This window comes from Phycodurus eques, chromosome 1 (assembly GCF_024500275.1).
Source record: "Phycodurus eques isolate BA_2022a chromosome 1, UOR_Pequ_1.1, whole genome shotgun sequence".
NCBI lineage: Eukaryota > Metazoa > Chordata > Actinopteri > Syngnathiformes > Syngnathidae > Phycodurus > Phycodurus eques.
Window position 1 is genome coordinate 47,570,099 of NC_084525.1, and position 19,501 is coordinate 47,589,599.

The window sequence follows — 19,501 nt, forward strand, 5'->3', positions numbered from 1 at the left end:
GCAGCTGTAACAATCGCGCCAGTGCTATAACAGGCTACACAAATGTCCCACCACCTAGAACCAGGTTAAGCCTTGAGAGAAAATATGATTTGGAGGCAATGCATAGAGATGTTAATATCTGTGCATATTTCTGCTGTTCTCCTTTCGAATGTTGCTTATTATTTTGTTTAAAAAACTGTTGATGACCTGCTTATTTACGAGGAATCATAATTTCAGGGAGAACTGGAATCTTACACCTGCACTTGTCTGATGTCTGTACTTATGGGTACCACGAATGCCAACTAAAATACTCCACATTTACTGTCAGTAGTATGGCACTTTCATTCATGAAGTCAACAAAACCAAACGCATTGCATACAGTCTGCAACATTGAACATGTTTGCACTCTACAGTACCCATCAGTTTTTCTACTACAGTTAAGAATAACCTTTTGACACTTTGATAATCATTTGTTTTCACAACCTAGAACCAGGTTAAGCCTTGAGAGAAAATATGATTTGGAGGCAATGCATAGAGATGTTAATATATGTGCACATTTCTGCTGTTCTCCTTTCGAATGTTGCTTATCATTTTGTTTTAAAAAACTGTTGATGACCTGGTTATTTACGAGGAATCATCATTTCAGGGAGAACTGTCATGTGCTGAATCCGCCGAAACCACTGCGTTACTGTCATCCGCCGACACCACTGCATTACCTTCCTCTGCCATCATGCAGGTATGGACTCGCTATGTCTAGTTTTCATGTTGTTGTTTGTTTTTCTCGTCAAGAAGATTTTGCTCCTGTGCAGACTGTTAAAATGAGGTAAGCTCAGTGCAGCACTCGTGTCCAGCATGTTTCTCAGCAGTCTGGTTTTACTGATTTTGTGGGAACCAGTCATTTACTGGAGCTGGTATCTTACACACACACACACACACACACTTGTCTGATGTCCATAGTTGCGGGTACCACGGTTGCCAACTAATATACTCCACATTTACTGTCGGTAGTTTGGCTCTTTCATTCATGAAGTAAACAAAACTCAATGCATTCTCCACAGTCTGCAACATTGAACCTGTTTGCACACTACAGTGCTCATCAGTTGTTCTACTACAGTTCAGAATAACCTTGTGACACTTTGATAATAATTTGTTTGCAGCTGTAACAATCGCTCTAGTGCAATAACAGGCTACACACATGTCCCACAACCTAGAACCAGGTTAAGCCTTGAGAGAAAATACCATTTGGAGGCAAATGCATCGAGATGTTAACATCTGTGCATCTTTCTGCTCTTGTCCTTTCGAATGTTGCTGCTTTCTTTAAAAAACTGTTGATGACGTGCTTTTTAATGAGGAATCATAATTTCAGGAAGTACTGTCATGTGCTGAGTCCAAAACCACTGCGTTACCGTCATCCACTGACACGACTGCGTTACCTTCCTCTGCCATCATGCAGGTATGGGCTCGGTTTGTCTAATTTTCATGTTGATTGATTTTCTTGTCAAGAAGATTTGCTCCTGTCCAGACTGTTCAAATTAGGTTATATCAGTGCAACACTCGTGTCCAGTATGTTTTTCTAAGCAGTCTGGTTTTACTGATTTTGTTGGAACCCACCAGTCGTTTAGTGCAGCTGGTATCTTATACATGCACTTGTCTGTCAATACTTGTGGATACCACGGTTGCCAACAACTCATTTACTGTCAGTGATGTGGCTCTTTCATTAATAAAGTAAACAAAACACAATGCATTACACAGTCTGTAACACTGAACATGTTTGCACTCTAGAGTGCCCATCAGGTCTCCCATTAGGATTCCGAACAACCTTGTGACACTTTATTCGCTTGTTTGCAGCCATAAAAATCACTTCAGTGTTCAGGCTGCACACTTGTCCAATCACCCAGAACCAGGTTAAGCCTTGAATGAAAATATGATTTGGAGGCAGATGCAGAGATATGTTAATATCTGTGCAAGCATCTGCTTTTCTCCTTTCAAATGTTGCTTATTTAGTTTAAAATAAAGTTGATGACCTGCTTTGTAGTGACTAAGATGCTGCCCACAATACACTGTGTTGCAAAGGATGTGACATGCATTTGTGCATCTCTGAGCACTATACTGGTACTAAAATAAACCAAAAAGTTATTGTAAAAATTAATGTACCAAAAAGTTAGTGTAATAAATCAAGATCTTTGTATTACGTATACGTGTGTGTGTGTGTATATATATATATATATATATATATATATATATATATATATATATATATATTTTATATACATTTTTAAAACATTTTTTAATCAAGTGTGTATGACTAATGTGAACTTTTCAGATCCCCTGTTTTGTTCCACCTCTGATGGCAGTAAAGAAGAATACATCCCTAAAAGTCGTTGTGATTCTTCGGATGATACAGACACAAGCAACAGTATCTTCCTCTTAAGTGACCAGAAACAAAAGATGCAGAGATTTCCAAACACAGGGAACATGGTGGATGTTAGAGCGGTGGCTCTCACTGCAAGAACTTGCAAACACCTCTTTGAAGCCAACTGTTAAGAGAGGGCGCTCCCCTATTAGAAAAAATAGCACCTCCATTAAGAGACTTAGCGGTTTAAGTCGTTTATCCTGGCCAGCAACACAAAGAAGTACAGGTAACTGCAAAAGAGAGTGGAGGGGGAGACCCTGGAGCCCTGTTGGAAAATTCAGCACCTGTCTCAAAGAAACATCTACCGGACAGAGCTTCTACTGTGGTTGGAGTGTCTGACTTACCTTCCATACCTGTTGTTTGTAAAAAAAATAAAAATAAATAAAGACAAAAGGATGGATCAAGAATTTATAATAAAAAACAATATTGTTTGTACTGCAAGTTGGGGGTGATTAAAAATGTCGAGACACCTGGAGCGTGCCCATAAAGACAAGCCAGATGTTGCAAAGGCTGTATCCTTTCCAAAAGGCTCAAAGGAGAGACGTATCCATATGGAATATTTAAGAAATAAGGGCAACTTTGCCCACAACGTTGATGTTTTAAATTCTGGTGTTGGAAATCCTTTGCCACGCAAACAACCAAAAGATGCATCTCAAATACAGGATTTTCTCCATTGTGCATATTGCCATGGCTTCTTTTTGAAAAAGATCCTTTGGAAGCACATGAAGGTCTGCAAATTCAAACCTGGTGGTCCGCTGAAACCTGGCAAAACACGTGCTCAGGCCATCTCTGGATTTGCTTCACCTCCACCACCTTGAGTAAAGCGAGAGCTTTGGAAACTGCTAAACAATATGCTTCAGGACAATGTTTATCAAGCTGTGAAATCTGATCCCTGTATCTTGGAGTATGGCAAACATTTGTACAACAGGCTTGGACATGATGTTGCCAAACACGAGTACATCCGTCAAAAATTGCGAGAGCTGGGAAGGTTACTCATACGTTCTAGAGAAAATACACCCATGAAGACAATAAAAGATCATATCCGACCTGCCAATTTGATGAATGTTCTCCAGGCTGTCCAAGTAATGGCAGATTACAACTGTTAAACACATGCATACAAATGCCCGAGTCTGGTGCTTACAGTCGGATATAGCTTGAAAAAGATTTCAATGTTGGTGGAAAGCAATGCAAATGTACAAAGTGACGAGTGCGTCAAAAGAACCAAGGACATTCCGTAGAGTGTATGAAACCAGATGGAACGAATTGATATCATTCTCATCACTTAGAACATTGAAGGACTCCAAGTGGAACACACCTCAGTTACTTCCCTTCACCAAAGATTCAGACTCTTTATTCATATTCATTCTCCAAAAAGATCTTTTCAGCAAACTATCCTCTGAATTGTCCCTCATGACATGTACAGAACTGACAGAGGTAATTTTGACCAGTTATTTTGTTCAACAGACGGAGAGCTGGGGAAGTCTAAAAAATTCCGCTTTCTGCTTACTTGTCCTACAAGCCGTCAGACCCACAGGAGGATGTTAATGTTGTACTATCAGCTCTAGAGAAGAAACTATGTCAGCATTTCTGGAGACGAGAAATAAGAGGTGAAACCCTTTCAATTCAAGAGGCATTGGACCTCATTGTCAGAAAAAGACCTTAACCTCATGAATACAGAGCTGGATCAACTAGTTGATTTTTTTAGGACATGATATCAGGGTCCAGAGACAATTTTACAGACTTCCTGAGGGCACCCTACAGTTAGCCAAAATTAGCAAAGTCCTAATTGCTCTGGAGCAGGGGCGTCTGTCTGAATTGAAGGGCAAGTCCCTCAATGACATCGACATTGATCCTGATGGTACCGAATTTGTTTTTCTTCAAAGTACAAATCTGCATATTTGGACTGGGATTTGGCATTGTGATACGATCCTCTTCCGATCCTTCACAGAGAATGAAGGATCGGAAGAGGAGGAAAGATGTGACGATGAGCCAGCCTACGTGTCAGACCGACTGGGTAAGTGTTTTTTATATAGAAATATATATTCCTCAATAACAACAAAATGCTACTAAAAATACCTCATTTGATTTTCAGTTCATTCTCATATATATTTTTTCTAAACATCTGCACGACTCATCACTTTAAACCGCATACACGCCCCTCGCACAATGGTCATTGCACCAGACTATTGCAATATTAGTCATTCAAACTGCTCTAAGTGCTGGAGGACTCTGCATCTTTTTGCACAATTGTCAAAAAAAAAAAAAATAATTAAAAAATAATTTTAAAAAATGTACCGGCATTACCAGATAACTAGCAACCCTTTACTGCTCAGTGACTGTTTTTTTTTTTTGTCAATGTGTTTCTGTCTCCAAAGTGACAGAAAGACATTGTCTTTCTGTCTACATCCTTTTCCATGTAAGCCTATCTGTAAATTGACTGTCTGTTGTCGTACTAGAGCGGCTCCAACTACCGGAGACAAATTCCTTGTGTGTTTTGGACATACTTGGCAAATAAAGATGATTCTGATTCTGATTCTGAAGACATTTGGGTTTCAGATCAAAAGATGAATACGAAACAAAAGTTCAGAATTGCAGATTGTATTTCATAGTATTTACATCTAGCTGTGATTTAAAACAATAAATAAATTTTAAAAAATAAAAACACTTCGGACAGGGCACCTTTTTGTTTGAACCAACTCACTTTTCAAGTGAACAAAGGTATTGGACTGAGGGGGTGTTTCTAGTTGCGAAGGTGTTGCCTTTTAGATTGATTGCTTAAACATTAGTGCTTGTTTATGGCTTTGGTTTCATCTGTGAAAACTCAGTTTGTTGTTAAGCAAACATGAAAACCAGAGCGCTGTCTATGGGTGAGAAGCAAACAATTTTGAAGCTGAGAGAAGAGGGGAAAATCGATCAGAGCTATTGCACAAACATTGGGCATAGCCAATACAACAATTTGGAATGTCCTGAAAACTGAAACTACTGGTGTACTGAGCAACAGACATCGAAACAGGTCAGTCAAGGATATCAACAGCAGTTGATGACAGAGATATTGTGAGAGCTGTGAAGAAACACGCAATAACAGTCAGTGACATCATTACCAACCTCCACAGGGCAGGAGTGAAGGTATCACAATCCATTGTTTGAAGAAGACTTCAAGAGAAGAAATATACAGGCCATACCACAAGATGCAAACCACTCAGAAGCAAAAGGAATCGGAAGGCCATATTGGAATTTTTTTTAAGAATGGGTTTTATGGACTGATGTGACAAAGATGTGACCTCTACCAAAGTGAGGGAAAGGCCAAAGTATGGAGAAAGAAAGGATCTGCTTATGATCCAAAACACACACGCTCATCTGTGAAGCATGGTGGTAATGTCATGGCTTGGGCTTGCATGGCTGCTTCTGGAACAGGCTCATTAGTCTTTATTGATGATGTAACTCATGATGGTAGCAGCAGAAGGAATTCTGAAGTCTACAAAACCATTTTGTCTGGCAATTTACAAAAAAATGCATCCAAACTAATCGGGAGAACCTTCATCATGCACTGCCAACACAACAAAGGACTTCATTAGGGGGAATAATTGGAAGGTCTTAGACTGGCCAAGTGAATCAACCGTAACCCAATAGCATGCATTTTACCTCCTGAAGAGGAGACTACAGGGAGAAACCCCCAGAAACAAACAAGAACTGAAAGAGGCTGCAGTCATGGCCTGGAAAAGCATTTCAAGTGAAGAATGCAACAGTCTGAAGTCAATAGGTCGCAGGCTTGATGCGGTTATTGCAAGTAAGGGTTATGCCACCAAATATTAAATGTTATTCACTATAAGTCAATTTAATGTCTGTTCCAATAATTTTGCCCACCTGGAAATGTGGTGGCTTCAAACAAAAGGTGCTCTGTCCTGAGTTATCACATCTAGATGTAAACACCATGAAATAAAAGCTGGACTTCTCAACTGTGGTCTCATATTCATTTTTTTGCTCTGAAACCCAAAAGTCTTAAGTATACAACAAAAACAAAGGAATTGGCCTTGCCGTTCCAATACATTTGGAGGGCACTGTATAATGTATTTGGTTCGACATTGTGTGCAGCTGGCTTAACGTGAACAAAAAAACCACTGCCGCACTACAATTATAGCCATATAAAAAGGTATCATGTTTGGATAGTTTTAATCAAATAAAATACAAATAAATAAATAAATGACCATTGAGACAATTTGGATGCACTCATTTTTTCTAAATAATGATCGGGACGATATCTGCAGATAATCAAAATCAGGTAACTCACAGTGCAAAGAAAATTGGGACTTCCCGAACAATAATATTATGACTTTATCAATGTGTCAAAATTTGTAAATGAATGGGTGAATACAAATGCTGAATGAACATTCTCATCATTACAATCGCTTCAGATTTCATAAAAATGGTCTGTGTAAACATTCAATTCAGTCCTAAAATAACTATATTACACTGTTTAAGTTTTTTACATGTGATGTTTCACAACCAGTCGTCACATGGTTGGCCAGGCAACAGTAAGTATTACAATGACTGCTAATCAGTTAATTTAGGCCAGTGACCACCTTAAACTATACACAAACTGTAAAAAAAAAAAAAAAAATTAACAATAAAATACTGTCTACATACTGAAACGCAAAACAATCTAAATATACTCTCGTTTATAAGATGGAAATGCCAAATGACGACCTCCTCCTTGTGCTAACTTGTTTGTCAGCAATTACTTTTCTTTTCCTCTCTCTCTTAATAAAGAGGATCCGATCACAACAGAAGAGAGTGATTCAAGAAGGCCAGATGTGAGCGAGAGTAATGCAGGACCACAGCAGGACTCTGTGACACTGCCAGAGTCAACAACTGCTCAGCTCGAACCTATGAGGTTAAAAGTTAGCTTTGCAGTTTTGAGTTTGAATTTCAACATTAGCGGCTCAAAATATAAACTCATTTAACAAGAGCTACTTTGTGTATAGAGAAACAGGTTGCCAAAAGAAGAGCATGGGATAGAGTGGAGGTTGCTTCAGTAGAAAGGCACATGATGTCGTTCATCACATCATGCCATGTTCCAGGCAAAAGAGACTGCGACAAGTGCCTGAACATGGAGAAAAGGGCATTGAGGAACAGAACCTGGCAAGCCATCAAATTCTATGTGAAGAATCGCATCACCTCTCATAAGAAAAAAGTTTACATTTCTCGTTGGTGGGAACACATAAATCGCTGTTGTTAAAATACACATGATATTGTTCATTACATCATGCACTGTTCTATGGAAAAGTGACTGTGACAAGTGCCTTTGCGTGGAGAAAATGGCACAGGAATCGAACCCTTAAATGGTATGTTAATTGCATCACCTCTTAAGGTGAAAAGTTCTTGACAAATACAGGTTGTTCTCAATAGATTAAAATGACAAAACTTAATGTATTTCTGAAGTTCAAAAAAAAAAAAAGATTCACGACAGAATAAAACCATTTTATGATTTTATTTACTATTTTGAGAATTTTAGCTTACAGCTAATGAAAACCCACATTTTACCATCTCTAAGAAATCTGAATGTTGTACAAGAAAGTTTTTTAAAAAATGGAAATGAGGTAGCAATTGGCCTTTGATCCAGGCTCTTTTTTTTTTTTAAATTTGGCCACATCAAATGTGTTGGGCCAGATTTGTTCACAAGTCTTGAGATTGATACAACTGTTTTGAGGTCTCTACGAAGTGAGTTAAACATGACAGTGTTTAAGGTATCTACAAAGTAAGTTAGACCTGACGGTGTGTTTAAGATCTCTAAAGAATAAGGTAAACCTGACAGTGTGTTTAATGTCTCTATAAAGGAAGTTAAACCTGACAGTGTGTGAAGTGGTCACAGGGGGACAGAAACATCAGAGTGTGTGTATATATGTGCCCCACTTGTGGCTAAAACCTGACAGGTCCCCAGGAGTCGGTCCCTTGTGAGGTGAGAGGATTTTTCCTTTTTCTTATTTGCAATTCAAAGTGACACATGTGTTTCCGGCTGCTCTGGTATACTGCCTGATTTTTTTCAGTGCTGTAGAACCTTCAGAAAGGGTGGTCCCCACAATGCACCGCCAAGTCTTGTGTCCCCACTGGTGGCTATAGACATGTATAGGTGTGTGTGCGTGTGTGTGTGTGTGTGTGCGTTTGTGTGTGTGCGTGTATCTCAGGAGGGAGAAGCAGTGCACCATCAACACTGTGTATAGTGGGGATGGGGCGCTGCTGACCTCGACTCGGGACATTGTGAGTCGGTGGGGGGAATACTTCGAAGACCTCCTCAATACCACTGACACGCCTTCCCATGAGGAAGCAGAGTCTGGGGTCTCTGAGGCGAGCTCTCCTATCTCTGGTGTTGAGGTCACCGAGGTGGTTCAAAAGCTCCTCGGTGGCAAGGCCCTGGGGGTGGATGAGATTCGCCTGGAGTTCCTAAAGGCTCTGGATGTTGTGGGGCCGTGCTGGTTGACACGCCTCTGCAACATCGCGTGTACATCGGGGCAGTGCCTCTGGATTGGCAGACTGGGGTGGTGGTCCCCCTTTTTAAGAAGGGGGACCAGAGGGTATGTTCCAACTACAGGGGGATCACACTACTCAACCTCCCTGGTAAGGTCTATTCAGGGGTGCTGGAGAGGAGGGTCGGTCGGGAAGTCGAATCTCAGATCCAGAAGGAGTATTGTGGTTTTCATCCTGGCCGTGGAACAGTGGACCAGCTGTACACCCTCTGCAGGGTCCTCGAGGGTGCATGGGAGCTCGCTGTTCATAACCTTTATGGACAGAATCTCAAGGCGCAGCCGAGGCATAGAGGGGGTCCGGTTTGGTGGCCTCAGTATTGCATCTCTGCTTTTTGCAGATGATGTGGTTCTGTTGGCTTCATCAAGCTAAAATGTAAATCAGATAAGGGTGTGGGGGTGTGATGCAGGAACGCTTCCAGCAGGGTGCATGTTGAGGCCGCGGGGAACATCTGTTAGCGACGACAATGGCTGCGGGGGGTTGCTGTAAACTTTATGAGAAGCAAGAATTTGGAGACAGAGTCTGGAGCCAGCAGCAAATGGCCATCATTCTGCATAGCAACAATGACGTCAGTGGACCATGGACCAATCAGACGACGATTCCATACTTCCTGTTTGAAACATTGTATAAGTCTGGGGCAGGAACAGATAGCTTTGGGTTGTGAATTGGACAGTCGAGTGTCGAGGTAATGAATGTGATATGTGTCGGACTGATTACCAGAAGTCATTGGAGGATTTGTGGATTGAAATAGAAAGTCAGAAAAAGAAACAAGCAGGATTTAGAAGTGTGGGCAAAGTGGAAAAAGAAAAAGGAATGTAAGTTGTTTCACGTAACAGATGAGTTTCAGAAGGAAGAAAGAGAGATTATTCTGAAAGAAAGGAAAAAAGTTGAAGGAAAAGTTGGGCGCTGCAGGGTGGAGAGAGAAAAGAGATTTGATTAAGAAAATAGAAAATGAAAAATTGAGGAGAAAAATTAATTACCTTTGTCTGGTGTGCACTGCCATGGCAGCTGTTCAGCGGAAAACAAAAAAAAAAGAGCGACAAATTCCCCCACTGAATACAATTTGCGGACCTTCCTGCAAACGGCCCCCAGTGACGTCCCTATATCCGGCTTTGCCGGTCAAGGGAGCTGCTCAAATGACAGACCAATTGTAGAGGGGAAATAAAACTCCCATCAATTCCGCACGAGCCCGCATTCAAAAAGGTGAGCTAATATACAAAAATTGTCTTTAAAAGATTTTGAGTTTTTTCAGAAACGGCTGCCCGGATTGGCTGCTGTTGGTGAGATTTGGATCCAGGGGCTGAAAAAGTTGACGGACAGCACGAGCCTGGCGAGTGCTGACGTATGTTTGCGGTCATCCGAGACATGTTCCCGCTCTCCGAGCCGACGGTGACGAGGCACCCGGACTACAAGCCTATCATGGATCCCAGTTCTCAGATAAGACAAGGTCACATCCCTCCCGTTTAAGGGAGGCAAATGTTATTTATAGAATTGCTTTGCTTGACAGATTGCCAGCTGAAGTTAGGACTGAACTTATTAAAGACCCTGACCTCATTAAAGGGGGAGATAGCTACTTTAATCATCATGTGTCTCACCATTTGAAACTTTTTGTTGACAGACACCACAAATTATTGGACAAGGAAAAGGACATGCAGGAACAAATTTTGAAGTTACAATTAGCCCAGGCCCGAAAAGTGACCACTGGCAACAAACAAAAAACAGAAAAAAGGTCAGCTAGATGACAAACAATGATTGTTTATAAGAAATGAAGACAATGAGATGCAACAGGAACGCAGACAAAAGGGAGTCAAAAGGGAGACTCTTCTCCCAAATTGCAAGATGAACTGAATGGGACCTGTATCCCATGATCGAAGTGCCAAATCCTGCATATGAAGGTGAAGGAGGCAAAAAAGGCAGTACAATTCTCGTTTACAGACCTTGGTCAAAAGAAGAGTGTGTGAAAGGTGGAAAGCTTAGCACCCTACAAAAGCAACTGAAGAGTGGTGCCGTGATATGCAACAACTGGTTAGCACGTATCACTGAAATAGAATGAGATTAGAAGTAAAAGAGTGGATTAAGAAACTTTGCAGAGGTGCCCATGAGTCTGCCGATTTCGACATCATTAAAGACTGAAATTGCTGGACAGACACATGAACATCAGTTTGTCCTGATGAAAAGGGGGGCTGCAGTGAACCTGATGGGCAGAGATCTGCTTATGAAAACCAGGGCTACCATCCTTTGCATCCCGGACGGAGTGACGATACGGTTCCCAAATGGGACCGTGATGTACTGTGAGTGGGAAATTATCCGCCGGATGGAACATGGTACAACATGAACTTCCGGAAGTGACCACTGACATTTATTAGGCCTGACTTCAACCAAAAACAAAGGCGGGAGGCGGCGTCTACTCGCCCTTCCTGCGGTGGATGCCCTGGATTGACTATCTTGCCTCCTACAGCCCTTCGATCGATCCCCTCCATCTCACACTCTACTATGATAAAAATGACAATTTGGTTTACAGAGAAGAAGGGTGAAAACTGGATGCTCAATAGTACATGTATTTACATAGGGAAGCGAGGTGTGGCAGCCTTGACGCGAGGTGTGGCAGCCTTGACGCCAGAGCAGAGTGAGTGGTTCATGTTGAGTTTGACATCTTTTTCACACATTTCACTTGCACTTGCACTAGGTCATGAAGCCCGAGAACTGGGACCCATGGTAAGGAAATGGCATTTGGCAAATGATTGGCAACAAGGTCAAATACCTAATGTGTTGTACACTCCGAGTACTGAATGTCTTTGTATTCAGGGTACCGCGGTGGACGAGGGGATGTTGGAGCGTGTGACATTGGCGCAATTCCATGGCAGAGAGCTCTCGCACCATGAGGACGGCGTTTTGTTAACGTGCCGTAGTATCCCTGAAAACAAGAGGCCGCTGAAGACATCGCGGAGACCCAAATTCTGACTTCCAAACGCTTTGGTCCACAAATTATTTTGTGAAACCCTCCGCTCAAGCTGCAGAACTCCTGGCCATGTGCAGAGCACTGGGGTTACCTGAAGGTCAGAGGTTATTATTTATTTATGGTGCGGCTGATGCCTCGGCTAAAAAAGGTAGCAGGCTATCAAATGGATGCTGAAGGTAACTATGTTGTTAAACGGGATCAGTTGATTGACTTTCTCGCTGCAGTAACGGTTGATGTATTGCGCAACCGCCAAGAGGCGGCACCAGAGGAAGACAAACGTGAGTGGCAAAAGAAAGATGCTGAATATGATGACATGGAGAAGCTGTGGTTTGGCCTGACGAGAGGCCCTAGAAGACTGGTGTTACCTATAGGAAGGTTCATGTGGTTAGTGGTTGAGGAAGCACACGCCCCGACACATGAGAATTATGTGTCAATGCTGTACAAGTTGCGCTTTTGGCGGCACCCTGAACTTCTGCATAAGGTAAAAGTGTTTTGTGTTTTTTGTGATATATGTCAGAATTTAAGTGTTGGCCCTACAATGAAGAGGGAACTGCACCACACTGAGATGGGCCGATGCCCGAATGATGTGGTGGTAATGGACTGGGTACCGGATGTTTTTGTTGTCAGAAAACGCTTCGGTGTATGAATGAAGGAGGCTGTTGAATTTGTGGAGCCGCGGATGTGTTATGGCGCCTTTACAACCCGATCCGAGAGGGCCGCTCTATGTCGAGGCGTTCCCGGTCCGCTTCGGGCTGCACGCAGAGTTTGAATGAATGGCGTGCAAGTTGCTATCTGAGATGGTGTGTATGGTATCTGCGTGATGTGGAAAATAATAAGTGGACAACTGTATTTTTGTGTGTTACGAGTGAATCGTGAGTTATGTATGTGCGGATGACGTGTGTGTGGAGAGACAGCAGTCACAGCTAGCTGGCTAAACGTTTTCGATGGATGAAATGAATGTGGCTAAAGGGCTTTGCGGTGAGCTCAGTTAGTAGGGAGAACTTGAGAAATGAGTTGTTAATGCATGTTGGATCGGGAATTTGATATGTGTTGCTTAGCGAGCACTTGAAATGATGCACATTAACGCACGATAAAGAGGGGAAGACTCTGATTTGTGGAAATAACATTATTATTCAGGATGTAGCTTGATAGTGTTGCTGTATTGCAGGTTGTTGGTTTACTGACTTGACGCTGATTGTTGTCCACTTTCAGGGGCAGCAGCTGATATCGGCCGTGGGGGTCCTTCCCCTCAAAGGTCTTGAGAACAATCCTGAGGACAAGACTCCTGAGAAAAGGAATAATACAACACCCACACAAAGCAAGCACAGCAATGACAACCAAGGATGGTAGTCGCCCAAGTGAGCACGAGACCTTTCCAGTTACCAAACATCCTATTCAGCAGGCTATGGAATGAGTAGTCATCTACTCCAGACATTGATTTAAGACATGGCCTGCAAACCTTTCATGGCTCTGGTGATCTTTCTGCTTGGTGCCGTATTATTGGGGATAATCGTGCAACAGTGACCCTTGATTGGAGAGCAGGTACCCCCTTCGTCCGCTAACATACTATTGAGGATCAGGTTATTTTGGAATGCCAATAGGAGGTAGCTCACGGTGGCCGACTGGTTAGCCTCACAGTTCTGAGGACCCGGGTTCAACCCGGACCTCAGGAAAGCTTTCGATACAGTAAATCACTCTGTTCTTCTTACCAAGCTCTCAAAATTTAACTTCTCTCGCAAAGCTGTGAGCTGGATTGAATCATATCTGCATGACCGAACACAATCTGTATCAGTTAACAACTGCAGATCAGAGTCTCTTAGGCTAACCTCTGGAGTCCCTCAGGGATCAATATTAGCCCCCCTTTTATTTAGTCTTTATATCAACGATTTCCCCACTGTTTGAGCTGAAGCAGAGTTTGTAATGTATGCAGACGACACAGTTTTCTTTGTTCATGGTCGCTCCAAATATTCTGTTGCTGCTAAACTCACTAATACAATGTCCTGTGTCACAACTTGGTTGCAGGAGTGCTGTCTACAGCTAAACGTTTCTAAAACTGTAGGCATGTATTTCACTAAAACAAATAGAGTATCACCTGACCCCGACATACTTGTTAATGGAGAAAAAAATGCAAATTGTCAGCCAATACAAATATCTTGGGTTAATAATAGATTCACAGCTTTCCTTTAAAGCCCATATTGACAAATTGTGTAAAAAATATCAAATTAAACCTCGCAAATTTTCGTGCAATTCGAAATGAAATGTCAACTGAAGCTGCAAAATTTTACTTGCATTCAATGATTCTTAGTCACTTTAACTATTGCATAACCAGTTGGTCCCAGGCTGGTCAGAATGCAAAAAAAAAAAACATTGGAAGTTTTGTACAAACAAGTAATTAAAGTGATGGATAAAAAACCAAGCCACTATCATCACTGTGCAATTTAAAAAAAATACAGTCTTTTAAACTGGGTCAGTCTTCACATATTTGCAGATTTAAATTTGACCTATAAAGTACTGCATGATTTGGCCCCAGCTCCTCTGGCTGAGTGCATCAGCCAAAGAAACAGCTCTGAGCGTGTCACTCGAGGCTCTGTCAGAGGTGACCTTCTCATTCCTCTGCGCAGGAGCACTTTCAGTAAGTCAGCCTGGTCAGTGAGGAGCGCTGGTGAGTGGAAGGAGGTTAAACTGCTTACAACATACAAGGCCTTCACAAAAAAACTGAAAACGTGGCTAGTTAACACCTATAGCTGCCAACACTAAAAGGCAAGTATGTTATGTTGTTTTTTTGTTACGATCAAAAAGATTATGGTTTTATTCTCTCTTAATAGTATAGTTTGATTATGTATCCTGTATTATATTGTCTTGTAGATGTATTTTACTGCTTTTTTACATCATGGCCAGGGAACTACAGATGAAAACTACCCTTTTGGCTAATTCTGGCTTTTTTAACCATGTGTACTTCATGTGTTTTATGAAATTGCATTGTTCCCTTTCAAAAATAAACTGATAAACGAAAGAATCAGAATCAAGAATTGTTTGGAACCGGAATCGGAACCGGAATCGGTCAAATTCAAACGGTGCCCAATCCTAGTTATGACGAACATTTCTGCCTGAAGGGGTCTGTGAAAAGGTCATCACATTCACAACTAAAGCCCAGCAAAACCAAATCAAGACAAACAGGAAAGTTGCAGAAACTACAATTAAGACATAACACCTGCACTTGAAAATTGCTCACCCGTAGGCAAAAAACAAACAAGCAGGGAATTGAACTAATAAAGACGAACACAAAACTTGTCAGACAGAGAACTTATTAAATCAGAAAAGGAGGTTTTGACCTGAAGGGTTTCATTTTGCCACAAGAAGTCCCAATGGTCGATATGGTCACGGCGACTGAAGCAGCTCTTATAATGAATCATGCCAATGCCAAAGCACCCCCCGCGCCCCCAACCTCAACCCGTCCGCGCCGCAGCCTCTTCCCGAGGAAGGATGAAAACATCACAACCCTGCCAGGAGATAAGGGAGATGCACAGTAATCCTTAACACAGCGGAGCACCATAACAAGGCACTTACACTCCTCAATGATCCCAACACACAGGAAACCGTGTTTAAAAAAACACACATAACATTCATTATTTATTGAGATAAAGAATATACTGTATAGGAGCACAGAGGCGACTTGTGGGTGAATCGGTGGTCACCTTGTCCCGGCGAGAGCGCAAGCAATATTGCGGCGTCATGGGTCCCGCCCATCTCCGCCCTTAAGGGAACAGCCCTGAGTCATTTGTCCAGATATATGTATGACACATTGGTTCACACCCAAAGCCAACGAGTGCAAACCTTCGCCGAGCAACTCGCTTAAGTCGGTGGACGACAACATCAAGTTTGCACATGAGGATATCCAAGACAATACAGGATGTTGCCGTTTTCATCACAGCTTGATGTCCACATCGGAGACCGCAGGGGGTTTACAGAAAGCCCACAAACACTGACAGCGACTTACTTTTTGACTCATACCGCGCACCGGAACACAAATTGGGAGTTAGAGATTCAGAACCGTACGACACAGAGCTGATAATGTTCCAAACGGCCCACAGGCCAAAGAGAGAGAGCATAGGTGCGGAAGGAAGGCCCTCAAAACATGGGCGTTTGTGAAAAGTACTACTAGAAGTCCAGAAGTACGGTGGCCTGGAAGTGCACAGCAATATAACAAATTGGCAAACACACGCACAACATAAAAAAAAAGTGGAAACACTCTTACAAAAACACGAAACAAATTACAGTTGAGACAACCCGGAAAGGGAACGTCCAACATTATTACGAATCCCACGCATTTTCCTGGCAGGACACGCCCTGCTCCAATCTAACTGGCTCCAGGACACGCGCCGCTGCACTATGATGGCAGACTTCAACTTATGCTGGTGAGAATTCAAGGAAAAGTGTGGATGTTTGAAAGGAAGCTGCCACTCAAGGAAACAGTTACCAAACCGCGCACACTGTCCCGGCGCTTAACGTGTGCCAGATTTAACCACCATAATCCAAACCTTAATCCATCCTAAACTGCTTTGACCCCTACCCGAGTCCTCAACCTAACCGTAATAAACTTTTTTTTTACGATGCAGGAGCCAATCATGTTGAAGCGGGGCGCGTCTTGTAGAGGAAGGGAGTGGGATTTCTCAGAATGCATGTTGGAATCTTACTCGTCAATCTGGGAAATGCGACGTTTCCTTTCCGGGTTGTCTCAATTGTAATTTGTTTCGTCTTTTGTAAAAGTGTTTCTGCTTTTGTTCATGTGTTGTCTGAAATGTAAAAGTGTTTCGGTTTTTGTCAATTTGGTTCCTGAAACGTAAAAGTATTTCGGCTGTGGCTAATTTGTTGTCTGAAATGTAAAAGTGTTTCCCAATTTTTTGTATGTTTTTGCACATCCAGGCCACCGTACTGAAGGAATAGGAGCAAGGTGGATGAGAAAGAGCGACAGAGTTTCCAGCTAACGACTTTGTGGTGACGGATAGTTGCCGCTCAGCAAGGGTGGGATTTATCTTCATTCATCTTAATGACTGTCGTTTTGCGCTCCCAAAAATGATACCACTCTTTGTTAGGGTCGTGGCTCCAATTGCTGCACGAGTTGACGAAGGCTGCTCGGATGAGAGGCCAAAGCACATCTTCTAAGACAACCAGAACCGTCCACTTGCGATCGACTCAATACCCTGAGAATGAAATGAGCTGGCTGAAAGAGAAGATCCGCAGGCCTGCCACGTCAACAGCACAGACGGAAAAAAACTTGAAATTCTTGTGTCAGCCATTAATTGATGAGGCAAAATGATGACTTAAGTACTTCCTGCTTCAGTGAAGACAATACTTTTAGGTCAGTATGCTACTAGTCCAGTTGTTCGTGATGCTTTCAGGTTATTAGTGTTAGTGTCTCATCTTTGGAAACACAATGATACCTCAGGGCGAGCTGTCTGGAAGACTGCGCCAGGTTGAAGCGAACTTGGAAATTAAGCACACTTTTATTAGATAATAGGGTAATAAAAAAGAAGTCGGACGTGTCGTGTGACGTGATATGTGTCTATGCGACATTTCGAGACGTGTCAGGGGAACAATTGCAATGGTGTACCAGGGCCCCACGCGTCCGGGGTCTGGCCTTTTGTAAAGTTTGGAAGATTTTTGTTTTTTGTTTTATTGAAAAATGTCAGTTATAAAAACCAACATCAGAGATATTCAGGCAAAATACATTTTGCTGTGAAAGTCCACTAATAAAGTCGCCGTGGTCTAAAGGCGGTGGCACGGTGGCCGACCCGTTAGCACGTCCACCTCACAGTTCAGAGGTCGGGGTTGTTGTTTGTCTAGGTGTGCCCCGCGATTAGCTCTAAGCACGGCAGTGCGACTTTCATGCTGGAGGGTCGCATAAGAGTTCATACCTTGCATTCTGTATGTACCTGCACTTATACATAGATACCTATCTCTTAATCTGCTGAGGTAAATTTCATAATTGAATTGTATCATAATTTATTGGCAAAAAAGTGGGAGGACTGTGGTTGTGCCATTCCACAGCAGGACAATGAAAAAAAGGGAGTGTCTTCCATGGTTCACAGAAGACAGAAGGATCTTTTCTCTGTATGCTTCATTTTTTTGCCATCTTGTTAGCCTAATCGCATAATTGCCTAAGTGCTCGTCAAGTTATTGTGACGATATCAAGAAAAAGGCTTCGAAATTGGGTTTTTTCTTAATCCCTGTGTAGATTCCTCAGTAATGCGGGTGATGGGAATTCGCAAAGCAACTGGACCCTCCTTGTGTGTTGAATTTGTTGTGTTTTTCTTGTTTTCCAAAGCCTAAAAGCAGTGATGGGGGGGACTCGAGTCGCCAGTTTTTTGACACGCGACTTGCTGAACAAATACTTAAGAAAGACTTGAGAAGTTTAAAGTTGGAAATCTGCATTTTAATTGAGACAAGTTTGCGTTTTTGTTGCTGTTGTTGTTGTTGTGGTTTGTTTTTGTGAAGAAAGAAAGATTTTGGGCGGGGGGTTCATTCTCACCAACCTGGCAACACAGCATGCGTTGTTGCGCACTTGCCAGTGCGACGTAGCCACCTGCATGAACAACGATGGAAGGTGCTCCAAAGATAAGACAATTTGGATTCAAGGATTTTGTCGATGAAGTCTGCAAAAGCAGGAGGGCAACCTGCATGTTTTGCAACTTGTGCATTAAAGACACAACAACAACAACAGCAACGACGTCAAACTTCATTCGTCACTACAAAACTCACAAAGACAAGGAAGCTAGTTTAGCACTTTAGCTAGCTGGTCAAACATTAAGCTTCGTTTTGGGACGATGAAAACTAAAACTCATATGATTGTGATCGTTTTAGTAAAGCTAAGAAACGTAACTGGGGCTGGGACGGTTTATGATAAGTGGGACGAGCAAGAATGAGACACGAGGTTAAATGCAAGGTTGTATTTAAGGTGAACGAGGCACAGGTGTGAAGATGCTCTCAGGAGCAGGTGTGTATGAGACAGGGGGAAGACAACAACCGGAACACACACACCCATGACACCGTAGCAATCTGTCAGCAAAACGTACACAGCGTAGTTTGTTCAGAAATCAAGTCCAGTTAAATGGAGTTTGAAACACAACTTTAAAACAATTCAGTGCAATAAATTAAATCAATCATCATCTCTGTTGTTGTTCATTTACCTTGTATAAGGTGTGAATACTTTTTTTCTTTTTGTTATGATTTGGGAAAAAACATTTTATGACAACTGCAATATATGTCGCGACTGGAGCAAGATTGTATGACTCGGTTGGCGACTCGCTTGAAATTTAGTGGGGACTCGACTCGACTTGCTCGATTTTTTTTCCCGGCAGTGACTTGGGACTTGCTCGAGACTTGAAGGTTATGACTCGAGACTTGCACACGTGTGACTATCACGCCCACTTCTTTCAAATAGCTCCAGTCACGACAGCAGTGATGTTAATTACAGGACACACCTGCGTTTAAAGTACAATGGAAAATTCTTTTCAAGCTTGTCACGTATCAGCATTGTCATGCAGGCCGAGTACCATCATTGCACCTTTTGTTTAATTACTTGTGTCAATTACATGATGGATTTTTCTTTCTTCATCAGGGTATCAACACAT

The 19,501-nt window shown here is 42.2% G+C and overlaps 1 long non-coding RNA gene across 2 annotated transcripts; it reads left to right on the forward strand.

Moving 5' to 3' along the window:
• The first annotated feature begins 11,974 nt into the window (after positions 1-11,974).
• Positions 11,975-14,612, forward strand: LOC133397712 (uncharacterized). Of its 2 annotated transcripts, none has more exons than XR_009767687.1 (3): positions 11,975-12,351; positions 13,083-13,412; positions 14,492-14,612. It is a non-coding gene; the product is annotated as an uncharacterized LOC133397712 (long non-coding RNA). The 2 variants fall into 2 exon arrangements; XR_009767683.1 differs by having other exon boundaries at positions 13,083-13,228.
• Positions 14,613-19,501: the final 4,889 nt, after the last annotated feature.